This window comes from Rhinolophus ferrumequinum, chromosome 14 (assembly GCF_004115265.2).
Source record: "Rhinolophus ferrumequinum isolate MPI-CBG mRhiFer1 chromosome 14, mRhiFer1_v1.p, whole genome shotgun sequence".
Taxonomy (NCBI): Eukaryota; Metazoa; Chordata; class Mammalia; order Chiroptera; family Rhinolophidae; genus Rhinolophus; species Rhinolophus ferrumequinum.
Genome location: NC_046297.1, coordinates 38,261,443 through 38,277,063, shown reverse-complemented (window position 1 = coordinate 38,277,063; position 15,621 = coordinate 38,261,443).

Here is a 15,621-nt window from a genome sequence, read left to right as displayed (position 1 = left end):
AGACAAACGAAAATGAAAACACGACGACCCAAAATCTATGGGAAGCTGCGAAAGCAGTCCTTAGAGTGAAATTCATAGCTTTGCGGGCCTACCTAAAGAAACAAGAAACATCACTAATCAACAGTTTATCTTCACACTTAAGGGATCTGGAAAAAGAACAGCAAAATAAGCCCAAAGGGAGCACAAGGAAGGAGATAATAAAGATCAGAGCAGAAATAAATGAAATAGAAACCAGAAAAACAATACAAAAGATCAATGAATCCAAGAGTTGGTTCTTAGAGAAGATAAACAAAATTGACAAACCTTTAGCCAGACTCATGAAAAAAAAGAGAGAGAGGACCCAAATTAATAAAATCAGAAATGAAAGAGAAGAAGTGAAAACAGACACCGCAGAAATACAAAAAGTTTTAAGAAATTACTATGAGCAACTATATGCCACCAAATTTGACAATATGGAAGAAATGGACAATTTTCTAGAGGCGTACAACCTTCCAAGGCTAACTCAAGAAGAAACAGAAAACCTGAATAGACTGATTACCACCAGGGAAAGTGAATCCGTAATCAACAATCTCCCAACAAACAAAAGCCCTGGACCAGATGGCTTTAGAGGTGAATTTTACAAAACGTTCAAAAAAGAATTATCACCTATTCTCCTCAAGCTCTTCCAAAAAATCCAGAAGGACGGAAGACTCCCAAACACTTTTTATGAAGCCACTATCACCCTGATCCCAAAATCAGACAAAGACACCACAAAAAAAGAAAACTACAGGCCGATATCTGTAATGAACATAGATGCAAAAATCCTCAACAAAATATTAGCGAATAGAATTCAGCAATACATTAAAAAGATCATACACCATGATCAAGTGGGATTCATCCCTGGTATGCAAGGGTGGTTCAACATCCGCAAATCAATTAATGTGATACACCACATTAACAAAATGAAAAAGAAAAATCACATGATCATATCAATAGATGCAGAAAAAGCATTTGATAAAATCCAACAGCCATTTATGATAAAAACCCTTAAGAAAGTGGGAATAGAGGGATCATATCTCAACATAATAAAGGCCATATATGACTAACCCACAACTAACATAATACTCAATGGGGAAAAGCTAAAACCATTCCCCCTAAGATCAGGAACAAGGCAAGGTTGCCCACTATCTCCGCTTCTATTTAACATAGTGCTGGAAGTTCTAGCCACTGCAATTAGACAAGAAAAAAAAATAAAAGGCATCCAAAGTGGTAAGGAGGAAGTAAAATTATCATTATATGCAGATGATATGATACTATATATAGATAACCCTAAAGACTCCACCAAGAAGCTATTAGAGCTGATAGATGAATCTGGTAAAGTAGCAGGATACAAAATTAATATTCAGAAATCAGTTGCATTTGTATATACCAATAATAAAACATCAGAAGGAGAAATTTTTAAAAAATCCCATTTACAATTGCTCCAAAGACTATAAAATACCTGGGAATAAATTTAACCAAAGAAGTAAAAGATCTGTACTCAGAAAATTATAAGACACTGAAGAAAGGAATGAAAGAAGATACAAATAGATGGAAACACATACCATGTTCATGGATAGGAAGAACTAATATAGTTAAAATGTCCATACTGCCTAAGGCAATATACATATTCAACGCAATTCCTATCAAACTACCAACAATGTTTTTCACAGAAATAGAACATATAATCCTAAAATTTATATGGGACCATAAAAGACCCCGTATAGCCTCAGCAATCTTGAGAAATAAGAACAAAGTGGGAGGTATAACAATACCTGACTTCAAATTATACTACAAGGGTACAGTAATCAAAACAGCATGGTATTGGCATAAAAACAGACACATAGTTCAATGGAACAGAATAGAGAGTCCAGAAATAAATCCACGCCTATATGGCCATTTAATCTACTACAATGGAAGCAAGAATGTACGATGGGGTAAAGACAGTCTATTCAATAAATGGTGCTGGGAAACCTGAACAGACACATGCAAAAAAATGAAGCTGGACCACCTCCTTACACCATATACAAAAATAAATTCAAAATGGCTTAAAGACTTAAATGTAAAATCTGAAACCATAAAATACCTAGAAGAAAATATAGGAAGAAACTTCACAGACATTACCCGGAGTAAGATTTTTACTGATATATCCCCTCGCACGAGGGAAGTAAGAGAAAAAATAAACATGTGGGATTATATCAAACTAAAAAGTTTTTTCACAGCAAAGGAAACCATCAATAAAACAAAACGGGATCCTACAGAATGGGAAAAGATATTTGCCAATGATATATCTGATAAGGGATTAATATCACAAATCTATAAAAAACTCACTCAACTCAATTCCAAAAAATCAAACGACCCAATTAAAAAATAGGCAGAGGACTTGAAGAGACATTTTTCTGAAAAGGACATACAGATGGCAAACAGACATATGAAGAAATGCTCAACCTCACTAACCATCAGAGAAATGCAAATAAAAACCACAATGAGATACCACCTCACCCCAGTCAAAATGGCTATCATCAATAAATCAACAAACAACAAGTGCTGGCGCGGATGTGGAAAAAAGGGAACGCTTGTGCACTGTTGGTGGGATTGCAGATTGGTGCAGCCACTATGGAAAACAGTATGGAGGTATCTCAAAAATCTGAAAATGGAACTACTCTATGACCCAGTAATTCCACTCCAAGGTATGTATCCAGAGAAATCCAAAACTCCAATTCAAAAATCTTTATGCACTCCTATGTTTATTGCAGCACTATACACAATAGCTAAGACATGGAAACAACCGAAATGCCCATGTGTAGATGACTGGATTAAGAAACTGTGGTACATTTATACAATGGAGTATTACGCAGCCATAAAGAAGAAAGAAATCTTACCATTTGCAACAACATGGATGGACCTAGAGAACATTATGTTAAGTGAAATAAGTCAGACAGAGAAAGATAAGTACCATATGATCTCACTTATATGCGGAATCTAAAGAAAAGAATAAGTGAATGAACTAATCAGAAACAGTTTTGGAGACAAAGAGGAAAAACTGAGGGTTGCTAGATGGGCAGGGGGGGTGGGGGTAAGGGGGAAGGTGAGGGGATTAGACAACAATCAGTAACCACAAGATGGCCACAGGGTTTGAAAATTAATCTGGGGAACGTAATTTAGTGGTTACCAGAGGGTAAGGGGGTTGGGGGGGTGGGAGATGAGGGTGAGGGGGATCAAATGTATGGTGATGGAAGGAGAACTGACTCTGGGTGGTGAACACACAATGTGATTTATGGATGATGTGATACAGAATTGTACACCTGAAATCTATGTAATTTTACTAACAATTGTCACCCCAATAAATTAAAAAAAAAAATACTTCTCCAGGAAATGGCTGGCTTTCGACCATTTGCTAGGAAAAAAAATGTATACATCTTGATGAATGAACAGAATGAACACCCCACAGGTAACCACAACCTAAAACAGAACCATAAGCTTCTATTTTAATTTCATAGATATATTACCATTAACTAATTCATTCATTTAACTAATATTCATTGAGCATCTACATTATGCTAAAAAGCGATACACTCAAGACAATTAGAAGGCACACCACAGACTAGGAGCATATATTGACAAAAGATATAAAGGACTGGCATCCAAAATAATAAAGAACACTTAAAATTCAACAATTAGAAAGCAAACAACTTGATTAAAAAATGGGCCAAAGACCTTAAGAGACACCTTACCAAAAGAGATGTACAGAGTATAAGTGAGCATATGAAAAGATGCTCCACACCGTATGTCATCATGGAAATGCAAATTCAAACAATGAGATACCACAACATACCTACTAGAATGGCCAAAACCCAAAATACTGACAATACCAAAAGCTGGTGAGAATGTGGAGCAATAAGAACTCTCATTCACTGCCACTGAGGCTGCAAAATGGTACAGTCACTATGGAAGACAGTTTGGCGATTTCTTATAAAACTAAGCATACTCTTAACCATACAATACAGCAGTTGTGCTCCTTGGCATTGAAAACTATATCCACACAAAAATCTGCACACAGATGTTTATAGCAGCTTTATTCATAATTGGCAAAAGTTGGAAGCAACCAAGATGTCCTTCAGTAGGTGAATGGATAAATAAACCGTGATATATTCAGACAATGGAATATTATTCAGCACTAAAAAGAAATGAGCTATAAAGCCATGAACAGATATGGAGGAAACTTAAATGTATATTACTAAGTGACAAAAACCATACTGAAAGTGCTACATACTGTATGATTCCAACTATATGACATTCCAGAAAAGGCAAAACTATGGAGACGGTAAAAAGATCAGTGGTTGTCCAGGGTTGGTACGAGGGAGGGATGAATAGGCAGAGCACAGAGGATTTTTAGGGTAGTGAAACTACTCTATATGATGCTATAATGAAGGATGCATGTCATAAATTGGTCCAAACCCATAAAATATACATTACCAACACTGTACTCTAATATAAAGTATGGACTTTGGATAATAATGATGTGTCAATGTAGGTTCAATAGAAACAAATGTACCCCTCTGCAGGAGGATATTGGTAATAAGGAAGGTTTGGGGCAGGGGGTATATGGAACTCTCTGTACTTTCGGCTCAGTTTTGCTGTGAACCTAAGACTATTCTAAAAATTAGTCTATTTTTAAAAAATGATATAGAGTGGAAATTGACATTAGGAGACTCTAGTCTTGTCACTCTTAGATCCAAGAAAAATTATTCAATCCTTTCTGGAAAATGAAGAAATAAGACTTGATAAAATCACATGCTCATTTTAGCTCTTGATCTGTGTAATAAAAATTATATTCAGGAAATTTAATAATTCCACAAAGCATTTTGTCCTTACCAAACTGAATCCTCTTTATATTTTATTTTCCCATGTGACTAGGTCAAAAAAATTAATCAAACTATAATAATGTCTAAAGTCTTTCTACAGTTTTTGATAGTACACAAAGCACAGACTCGAAACAAAATTGTGAAGGAAGCAAACAGCCCTTTGTTGCTCGGCAGCTTCCCTTTTTTCTCTGCCTTTGCTTACATCACTTCTATCTTGGGGGAGCCTAGGACCCTTGGACTCTTCTCTTCTCCTTTCTAGAAACCTACAGTCAGGAAGGATCTCTGTGGTTCACCCTGACCCACCTGTTTTTTTCAGTCTAGGGAATCAATATGGCTCCTTCAGGTATGCCCTGAGGTGCTCAGACCCAGCTCTGTAATGGCACCTGTGGGGACAGAGCCCCAAAAAGCAGTTTCCAGGCTCTCGGCCTCACATAGAAAGGTGCTGGCTCAGGTAGTAAATGGCCATTGACTGCGATCAAATGGCCATCAGCTGTGGCTAGTTGGCCGTCAGCTGTAACCAGTGAGCCATTGGGCACTAATATAACTGCCGTGGCTAGGCTAGCAGAAATAAGGGGGAGCTAGCAAGAAGATGGTGGCTGAGTCTGCAAGGGGCACAGTGAGGGTTGAGAATTGTGTTACTCCTGTTTCCTGTTTCTCCAACCCAGCCGCCAGCGAGAGTATAGAGATATGACTCCCCTACCTATGGCTCCGTGTGTGTTCCTTTTTGGCCTCGCCATGTCCTGCGTTCTTGTGTGGGGAGTGAGACCAGAGACCCCGCCTGCCGCCCTGCATGACACATGGCGAAGTCGGCAGGATCCCCTGCACTACAGCACCACATGTTCAGTCATTCGTTTCCATGCCCGGCTCCCTAACTGGACTTCTTGACAACAAGAATCACATCTTACTCTGAGAACAGGCTCAGTTTACAGTTCTAAATAGGGTTATTTCACATCAAAGCGTCCATAAAACCTGCTTTGTTAGCTTGTACTTGTTTGGAGTGCATTTGGCCCTCATTATTCATGATTCTGTATGTTTTATTTTTTTTATTGGAAGGAAGACTGTTTTTTAAAGGTTTATTGAATTTTTTTTTTTAATTGGGGAATATTGGGGAACTGTGTTTTTTCAGGACCCATCAGTCGTTGTCCTTCAATCTAGTTGTGGAGGGCATAGCCCACCATCCCATGTGGGAATTGAACCAGCAACCTTGTTGAGAGCTCGCGCTCTAACCAACTGAGCCATCTGGCCACCCCACGATTCTGTAATTTTTATTTTACTACTCACTAAACATTATTTGCAACCTCACCAATGCTTTTGTGGGCATTCAGGAAGAGGTGCAGAGCAGCAAAAAAATTGTAACTAAAGTACACCTTCCCTGCTGAGGTCAAGGCAAGTCAACCTCTGCCTTTTTGTTTCAGATCTCATATTGCAAACATGTGTCCTTTTTGTGGTATATTTTGTGCTACGTTTTTTTGACGTTTTTGTTGGCTTTTTGTTGGTGATTTTTCTGTTTAAAAGGATGCTCAAATACAGTGTTGAAGTTCTTGCTATCTAGTATTCCTCAGCGCAAGAAGCCTGTGATGAGCCTTATGGAGAAAAGATGTGCATTTAGATGAGCTTCATTCAGGCATGAGTTCTTGTGCTCTTGGCCGTTACTTCAGTGTTAATGAATCAACAGTGTGTACTCAATAAGGCATCCTTAAACTCAAACACACATGAAATAAGGTTAGGTGTTGAGCAGCTGATGAAAGTGTTGTGAACAGAGACTGGCAGGAACCTAACCCTGCATTTCTCCTAGGAGTCACAGTTCATGATTTCTGTGGTGACCATACATAAAGAACATAAGTACTACGAAAAATGAGAATTGACTGTATTTGCAGTTTTATAAGGAGAAAAGTCCTGAATCTCTTTTCAGGAATCCTCTGACCATCACAAACAAGTGGGTTTATTCAGTCAACAAACAAGGTGGAGAGAGTGGCTAGTCCCAGGGTCCCTAAACTCATGCTCCTCTTCTGAGCACACACAGTTTAAAACATTCTGCTCAATAGTCCTGGAACATTTTCCAGGAAAGTAAAAAGAGCAACCAGTTGCCTTACTGCTTTCCACCCTATAATTTTAATGTGGGAAATCTAAACTTCACAAAAAGTAAAAGCCAATTGTTTTGAACACTTACCTTATTAGAAACATCATTAATAATTGTTTTTTTATTTATTGGGGTGACAGTTGTTAATAAAATTACATAGATTTCAGATGTACAATTCTGTATTACATCATCTATAAATCCCATTGTGTGTTCACCACCCAGAGTCAGTTCTCCTTTCATCAACATATATTTGATCCCCCTTATCCTGATCTCTCAACCCCCACCCCCCTTGCCCTCTGGTAACCACTAAACTATTGTCTGTGTCTATGAGTTTTGGTTTCTCATTTGTTTCTCTTGTTCTTTTGTTGTTTTTGGTTTATATACCACATAACAGTGAAATCATATGGTTCTCTGCTTTTTCTGTCTGACTTACTTCACTTAGCATTATACTTTCAAGATCCATCCATGTTGTCACAAATGTTCCTATATCATCTTTTTTTACCGCCGAATAGTATTCCATTGAGTATATATACCACAACTTCCTTATCCATTCATTTATCGAAGGACATTTTGGTTGTTTCCATGTCTTGGCCACCGTAAACAAAGCTGCAACAAACATTGGAGCACACATGCCTTTATGTATAAATGTTTTCAGATTTTTTGGGTAGATACACAGGAGAGGGATTGCTGGGTCATATGGTAATTCTATTCGTAATTTTTTGAGGAAACTCCACACTGCCTTCCATAACGGCTGCACCAGTCTACATTCCCACCAAAAGTGTATGAGGGTTCCTTTTCTCCACAGCCTCTCCAACACTTGTTACTATTTGTCTTGTTGATGATAGCCATTCTGACTGGGGTGACGTGATATTTCATTGTGATTTTTATTTGCATTTCTCTGATGATTAGTGATGTTGAGCATTTTTTCATATGTCTATTTGCCATTTGTATGTCCTCTTTGGAGAATTGTCTCTTCAGGTCATCTCCCCATTTTTTAATTGGGTTGTTTGCTTTTTTGTTGTTAAGTTTCATGAGTTCCTTGTATATTTTAGATATTAACCCCTTATCAGAGGCAATGTTTGCAAAAACTTTCTCCCATTCAGTTGGTTGCCTCTTTATTTTGTCGACGGTTTCTTTTGCTGTGCAGAATCTTTTAAGTTTCATATAATCCCATTCATTTATTTTAGCTTTTACTTCCATTGCCTTTGGAGTCAAATTCATAAAATGCTCTTTGAACCCAGGGTCCATAAGTGTAGTACCTAAGTTTACTTCTATGCAGTTTATTGTGTCAGGTATTATGCTTAAGTCTTTGATCCATTTTGAATTACTTTTGGTACATGGTGACAGATAGCTGTCCTGTTTCATTCTTTTGCACGTAGCTTTCCAGTTCTCCCAGCACAGTTTATTGAAGAGGCTGTCTTTTCTCCATTGTATACTGTTTGCTTCTTTGTCAAAAATTATCTGTCCATATTTATGTGGTTTTATTTCTGAGTTCTCAATTCTGTTCCATTGATCTATGTGTCTGTTTTTCTGCCAATACCATGCTGTTTTGATTATTGTAGCCCTGTAGTACAAGCTAAAGTAAGGGAGTGTGATACCTCTAGCATAGTTTTTTTTCTTAAGATTGCTTTGGCTATTTGGGGTCTTTTGTGATTCCAAACAAATCTGATGATGTTTTGCTCTATTTCTTTAAAAAATGCCATTGGGATTTTGATAGGGATTGCATTAAATCTGTATATTGTTTTGTGTAATATGGCCATTTTAACGATGTTGATTCTTCCAATCCATGAGCATGGAATGTCTTTCCATTTCTTTGTGTCTTCTTCAATTTCTTTAAAAAATGTCTTATAGTTTTCAGCATATAGGTCTGTCACATACTTGGTTAAGTTTATTCCTTGGTATTTTATTCTTTTTGCTGCAATTAGAAAAGGAATTGTTTTTTTGTATTTCTTTTTCTGAGATTTCATTGTTAGTATCTAGGAATGCAATGAAATTGTGTACATTGATTTTGTAGCCAGCAACTACACTGTATTCGTTGATTGTTTCTAATAGCATTTGGGTGGAGTCTTTAGGGTTTTCTATATATAGCATCATGTCATCTACAAAGAGTGATAATTTAACTTCTTTCCCAATTTGGATACCTTTTATTTCTTTCTCTTGCCTGATTGCTCTGGCGAGGACTTCCAACACTATGTTGAAAAGCAGAGGTGATAGGGGACAGCCCTGTCGTGTTCCTGAATGTAGAGCAAAGGGCTTCAGTTTTTCACCATTAATTATGAGATTAGCTGAGGGCTTGTCATATATGACCTTTATTATGTTAAGGTATTTTCCTTCTATACCTATTTTATTAAGTGTTTTAATCATAAATGGATGTTGTATCTTGTCAAATGCTTTTTTGCATCAATTGATATAATCATAGGACTTTTCTCTTTTATTTTGTTTATGTGATGTATCAGATTGATGGATTTGCGGATGTTGAACCATCCTTGTGCCCCTGGGATGAACCCCACTTGGTCATGATGAATAATCTTTTTAATGCATTGTTGTATTCGATTTGCTAGAATTTTGTTTAGGATTTTTGCATCTGTATTCATCAGAGATATTGGTCTGTAGTTTTCATTTTTTGTGTTGTCCTTACCAGGTTTTGGTTTCAGGGTAATGTTGGCCTCATAAAATGAGTTAGGGAGTACTGTCTCTTCTTTGATTTTTTGGAAGAGTTTGAGCAGGATTGGTATTAGATCCTCTTTGAAGTTTTGGTAGAATTTACTAGTGAAACCATCTGGTCCCGGACTTTTGCTTTGGGGAAGGTTTTGGATGACTGAATCAATTTCGTTACTGGTGATCGGTCTGTTAGATTTCCAGTTTTTCATGGTTCAGCCTAGGAAGGCTATATGTTTCTAAGAACTTGTCCATTTCTTCTAGGTTATTGAATTTGGTGGCATATAGTCCTTCACAGTATTCTTGGATGATCCTTTGTATTTCTGTGGTTTCTGTGATAACTTCCCGTTTTTCAATTCTGTTTTTGTTAATTAGTGTCTTCTCTCTTTTTATCTTAGTGAGTCTAGCCAAGGGTTTGTCAATTTTGTTAATCTTTTCAAAGAACCAGCTCTTTGTCACATTAATTTTTTCTATTGCCTTTTTGTTCTCTATTTCATTTAGTTCTTCTCTGATTTTTGTTATTTCCTTTCTTCTGCTGACCTTGGGTTTCATTTGTTCTTCTATTTCTAGTTCTTTAAGGTGTACCATGTCCATGAACGGAGCCCTAGCAGTCCGAGTTCTTCCCTCTCCCACAGCTGCGGTAGTTCCGGGATGCAACGAGCTCTGAGCACTGAGCTAGGTCTGCATCCTGCGCCCACGCGGCTCCGTCTCCACACTTCTCCCTTCCCTCCTCCCCAACTCCCGCGATTCGCCCACCTTTAGGTGAAATCAGTAGTGGGCCTCTTCGTTTTGCCTGTCTGCTGTGCAGGGAGTCCTTTGTAGAGTTCGATTATTTGTGAATTCCAGGGGAGATTTACAGAGGCTCACTTCACGCCACCATTTTGATGACATCTCTCCAATAATTGTTTTTTTAAACAAATTATTATGAGAAAAACAAAGTACCTCTTACCCACCCCTCAGATCTACATTACTCTAAATTCAGATTCTTTATTAAAAATTTAAATACAAATTAAGTATTAAAGTGTAAATTGTACTGAAGCTCCGTAGACCTGATTATAAGATGAATATTGAGCAGAAAAATTCTTACTGCTCAATAAATGCAAATAGAAAGGCATCTCCTACTTTCCCAGTGCTAAAAGCGGAACAGTAGCAGTGTCAGAGCAAAAGAACAGAATATTTGCAGTTCTGAGAACTGTGGTCCACAGACACAGACTCACAGCCTAACTAGTTCCAGCAAACGGGAGGGAGCCATGGAAGTTGGACTGGCTGTGGCAGTGGCATCCCCATTGCTATGGGTCACCTCTCAGAAACGACCCCACCCTGTCCCCACCTATCTGGGTGGATCACTGCAGGAGTAAACAGACCTGCTGAAGCACATGGGCTCTGAATCTAGTGCAGGAAGAGCTTTGGAACTTCAGAAGCTGTCCATATACCCCCCATGGAGGTGGCATCCTATGACTCAGGTGAACTGTTCACAGAGAAGAAGCCCGCCTTTCAGGGAAACCCCATTGTGTGAGAAACCAGAACAATGCAGAGAAAATATAACACTACAGTGTGAGAGAGAATAAAAGGCTGCAGTCAGAGAGAAAATATAATATTCTACCAACACCTACTGGAGAACAAAAGAAAGACCTCTTCCTATCAACCTGTTGCAGAACACACTCCTGTAGATGTCTAGGAAGAGAAATCATAAATCACTAATTCCCATGAATAACCAAGGCAACAAGACAGCTCAGAAAGAAAGTGAAAAGTCTCCAGAAAACGACCTTAAAGACATGGAAATATATGACTTACATGAGAGATGATTCAAGATTGCAGTTCTAAAAAACCTCAATGACATGCAAGAAAACACAGACAGGCAGGTCAATGAACTCAGAAACACAATCAAAGAACAAATTAACATTTTATCAAAGAGATTAAAATTTTGAAAAAGAACAAAATAGAATTTCTGGAGATTAAGAACTCAATAAAAGAAATGAAGAATGAAATAGGCAGCTTACGTAGTAGAGTTGACCAGATGGAGGAAAGAATCAGTAACATCAAAGATAGAAATCTGGAAATGACATGGAGGAGGAAGAAAGAGACTTGAGACTTAAAAGAAATGAAAGAACTCTACAAGAACATTCTGACTCCATCAGAAAGAGCGATATACGAATAGTGGGCATACCAGAGGAGAAGAAAGGGAGAAAGGAACAGAGAGTATATTCAAACAAATAGTGGATGAGAACTTCCCAAACTTGTGGAAAGAACTGGATCCTGGATTCCAAGAAGCAAATAGAATGCCTATTTACCTCAATCCCAACAGGCCTTCTCCAAGACACATTGTATTGAAGCTGCTAAAAATCAATGACAAAGAAAGAATCCTCAAGGCAGCCAGGGAAAAGAAGATGGAAACCTACAATGGAAAGCCCATTAGAATATCATCAGATAGTTTAGCAGAAACTCTAGAGGCCAGGAGGGAATGGAACCAAATATTCAAACCATATGAGCCAAGAATAATATATCCAGGAAAGATATACTTTAGATATGAAGGAGGAATAAAGACCTTTCCAGACATACAGAAGGTGAGGGAATTTTATAACACACAACCTGCAGTATAAGAAATACTATATGACCACCATCAATGGGGATAATTTGTGGCAACCAAAACATAAAAGGGGGGAGAGTAAAGGTCTGAACCGGAATATGGGAATGGAGAAAGTAAACATGCTGAAGAAAATGGAGTACTCTAAATATCAAACTTTCTTTTACATAAACTTAGTGCAAACCACTCAAAGAAAATCCAGAACTGAAATATATAACGTAATAAAAGAATAAACAGAGGGAAAAATCATAGAATAACAGACATAGTAGACAGAAAAAATAGACAGAAGGTCAACAAAACACAACAGAAAGTCAAAGAAATAATGGAGACATAGTCTTACCAGAAAAATACAGATAAAATGATAGGAAATCCTTACATATCAATAATCACCCTAAGTGTAAATGGACTGAACTCACCAAGAAAAAGGCACAGAGTAGAAGATTGGATCAAAAAACTAAACCCAACCATATGCTGCCTCCAGGAGACTCATCTCAGTTACAAGGACAAACACAGACTTAAATTGAAAGGGTGGAAATTGACATTCCAAGCAATTGGTATCCAGAGAAAATCAGATGTAGCCATAATGATATCAGATGAAATAGACTTCAGGGTGAAAAAGGTTACAAGAGACAAAGATGGACATTTTATAATGATTAAGGGGACTATACAACAAGAAGACATAACAGTCATCAATGTTTATGCCCCCAATCAGGGAGCACCAAAATATACCAAGCAGCTACTAACAGAACTAAAGGGAGAAATTCATCAAAACACAATTATGCTAGGGGACCTAAATACATCATTGACAGCTATGGATAGATTATCCAAACAGAAAATAAATGAAGATAAAGCAGCCCTAAATGACACATTAGATGAAATGGACATAATTGACATTTATAGAGCACTTCATCCTAGAACATCAGACTATATATATTTTTCTAGTGTACATGGAACATTCTCAAGGATAGACCATATATTGGGACATAAAACTAACCTCAGCAAATTTAAGAAGATTGAAATCATACCAAGCATATTCTCTGATCACAAGGTTTTGAAATTGGATATCAACTGCAAAAAGAAAGCAGAACAAAACACAAATACATGGTGATTAAACAAAATACTTTTGCAGACGACTGGGTCAAAGACAAAATAAGAGGAGAGATCAAAAGATACATAGAAACAAATGAGAATGAAATTACATCCTACCAAAATTTTTGGGATGCAGCGAAAGCAGTTTTAAGAGGGAAATTTATATCATTACAGGCCTATCTCAAGAAACAAGAAAAATCCCAAATAAATAACCTCATGTTACACCTTAAAGAACTAGAAAAAGAAGAACAAATGAAACCCAAGATCAGCAGAAGAAAGGAAATAATAAAAATCAGAGCAGAACTAAATGAAATAGGGAACAAAAAGGCAATAGAAAAAATTAAGGTGACAAAGAGCTGGTTATTTGAAAAGATTAACATAATTGACAAACCCTTGGCTAGACTCACTAAGCTAAAAAGAGAGAAGACACTAATTAACAAAAACAGAAATGAAAAAGGGGAAGTTATCACAGAAACCACAGAAATACAAAGGATCATCCAAGAATACTATAATGGACTATATGCCACCAAATTCAATAACCTGGAAGAAATGGACAAGTTCTTAGAAACAAATAGCCTTCCTAGGCTGAATCATGAAGAATTGGAAAATCTAAATAGACCGATCATCAGTAAGGAAATTGACTCAGTCATCCGAAACCTTCCCAAAAGCAAAAGTCCAGGACCAGACGGCTTCACTAGTGACTTCTACCGAACCTTCAAAGAGGATCTAATACCTGTCCAGCTCAAACTCTTCCAAAAAATTGAAGAAGAGACAATACTCCCTAACTCTCTTTATGAGACCAACGTTATCTTGATACCAATACCTGGTAAGGATAACACCAAAAAAGAAAACTACAGACCAATATCTCTGATGAATTCAGATGCAAAAATCCTAAACAAAATTCTATGAAATCGAATGAAACAATAGAGTAAAATATTATTCATCGTGACCAAGTTCGGTTCATCCCAGGGGCACAAGGATGTTTCAACAACCGCAAATCCATCAATGTGATGCATTACAAAAACAAAATAAAGGACAAAAATCATATGATTATATCAACTGATGTAGAAAAGCGTTTGATAAGATGCAACATCCATTTATGATTAAAATACAATAAAATAGGTATAGAAGGAAAAATACCTTAACGTAATGAAAGCCATATTCGACAAACTCTCAGCTAACCTCATAATTAACAGTGAAAACATGAAGCCCTTTGCTTTATCTTCAGGAACTCGACAGGGCTGTCCCCTATCACCTCTGCTTTTTAATATAGTGTTGGAAGTCCTTACCAGAGCAATCAGGGAAGAGAAAGAAATGATAGTCATTCAAATTGGGATTGAAGAAGTTAATTGTCACTCTTTGAAGATGACATGATGCTATACATAGAAAACACTAAAGACTCCACCAGAAAGCTATTAGAAACAATAAACAAATACAGGAAAGTTTCCAGCTACAAAATCAACATACAAAAGTCCATTTCATTCCTATATACTAACAATGAAATCCCAGAAAAAGAAATTAAAAAAACAATTCCTTTTGCAATTGTAACAAAAAGAATAAAATACCTAGAAATAAAATTAACCAAGAATGTGAAAGACCTATATGCTGAAAACTGTAAGACATTTTTTGAAGAAATTGAAGAAGACACAAAGAAATGGAAAGACATTCATGCTCATGGATTTGAAGAATCAACATTGTTAAAATGGCTGTATTGCCCACAGCAATATACAGATTTACTGAAATCCCCATCAAAATCCCAATGGCATTTTTTAAAGAAATAGAACAAAACATCATCAGATTTATATGGAACCACAAAAGACCTAGAATAGCCAAAGCAATCCTAAGAAAAAAGAATAATGCTGGAGGTATCACACTCCCTGCTTTAGCTTGTACTACAGGGCAATAATAATCAAAACAGCATGGTACTGGCAGAAAAACAGACACATAGACCCATGGAATAGAATTGAGAACCCAGAAATAAACTCAGATAAATATGGACAGATAATTTTCGACAAAAGAAGCAAAAAACACACTATGGAGAAAAGACAGCCTCTTCGATAAACGGTCTGGCAGAATTAAAAAGCCACGTGCAAAAGAATGAAACTGGACTGCTATCTGTCACCATGTACTAAAAGTCATTCAAAATGGATCAAATACTTAAGCATAAGACCTGACACAATAAACTGCATAGAAGAAAACATATGTGCTAAACTTATGGACCTTGGGTTCAAAGGGCATTTTATGAATTTGACTCCAAAGGAATGGGAAGTAAAGCTAAAATAAATGAATGGGACTATATCAAACTTAAAAGATTCTGCACAGCAAAA